Raw genomic sequence first — 1,727 nt, 5'->3', positions numbered from 1 at the left:
ATTTGTTTTAAGACACTAAAAAATAAACCATTCAAGAAACCTATATATAAGTTCAATGAAGCTAATTGGGATGCTATTAATAATGAACTACTTAGTAATGATTGGGATTCCATAGTTAATAACACTACTAGCATTAATGAACTATATTCTACTATTATAAACAAAATAAACTCTGCTACTAACTCTCATATACCTCACAAAACAATTACTGTCCATCCTGATGATAAACCTTGGATGACTGGTGAAATTCGGCATAAATTAAGATATAAGAATAGATTACATAAAAGAGCTAAAAATAAAAATAGGGAACAAGATTGGGCAAAATTTAGAACTTGTCGCAATGACACTATACAAATTATTCGGCAATCCAAAGAAAATTACTTTAAGAAACTTCAAAATTGTCTTGCCGACAAAACAGTGCATCCAAGAAAATGGTGGCAGATAGCAAAATCTATAGGAAAAATGAATAACACTAGCACTAATTCTTATCCTCTAAAATCTAACAATAAAATATTAATCCATCCACAAGATAAAGCTGAGGCACTAAATAACTTCTTTACCACCATTGCCTCTGATATTACTGACACTAACCTACCTGATTTACCTCCCTTATGTCCATTTGAACTTTCTGACATTAACATTACTGAACAAGATATAACTGACCAATTTGACATTTTTAATAAAAACAAACCAGCTGGTCCTGATGGTATTTTACCTATGATTGTAAAGAACATTTCTGCTTCTTTAGTATACCCACTCAAACTATTATTTAATAGAACTTTATCTATTGGAGTAATACCTGATGTACTAAAAACGGCTAATGTTACTGCTCTCTATAAAGGTAAAGGAGATATCAGTGATCTCAATAATTAGAGACCTATTGCTATTACATCTATTTTTATCAAAACGTTAGAAAAAAATATTTTTAAATATACGTTTAATTATATTTCAAGTCACAATATGTTAAGTGTACATCAGTCAGGATTTCAACCCAAAGACTCCACTACTAATCAACTAGCTGATATCTATAATACTATAAGTGGCAATTTAGACCAAGGTAAAGATTTGCGTTTTGTTTTCTGTGACATAAGTAAAGCATTTGATCGAGTATGGCATTTGGGCCTATTATATAAACTAAAAACATATGGTATTAAAGGTAAATTATATAATTGGTTTAAAGCTTACTTATCTGACAGAAAACAAAGGGTTATCTTTGAAGGTTATAAATCTAGTACCAAACCTATGTCTGCAGGGGTTCCTCAAGGATCTGTCCTTGGTCCCTTCCTCTTTCTTCTTTTTATTAATGATATTACTAATAATGTAACTTCTCATATAAAACTCTTTGCAGATGATACCTCTCTCTATGTAATAGTAAATAATAACAATGACCTTACAACACCTACTAACATACTTAATGATGATCTTGACTCAATCTCTGAATGGTCAAAGCGATGGCAGATCCTATTCAATCCGAATAAGACTGTAGCTATTAACTTCTCTCGTAGACACATTAACAATCATCCTCAACTGCTATTTAACAATACTCCAATTGCACAACATGAACACCATACTCACTTAGGACTAACATTTAACAGTAAAGGGACATGGTCAGATCACATTTCAAATATTTATAAGAAAGCGAACTCTAGACTAAGTATTCTTAGAATTTTAAAAACTACAGTTGATAGGAATACATTAAAAACATTATATGTCTCTTATATAAGACC

The sequence above is a fragment of the Mizuhopecten yessoensis genome, unplaced genomic scaffold (assembly GCF_002113885.1).
Source record: "Mizuhopecten yessoensis strain PY_sf001 unplaced genomic scaffold, ASM211388v2 scaffold716321, whole genome shotgun sequence".
NCBI classification, from domain to species: Eukaryota; Metazoa; Mollusca; class Bivalvia; order Pectinida; family Pectinidae; genus Mizuhopecten; species Mizuhopecten yessoensis.
This window is presented reverse-complemented; position numbering follows the sequence as displayed.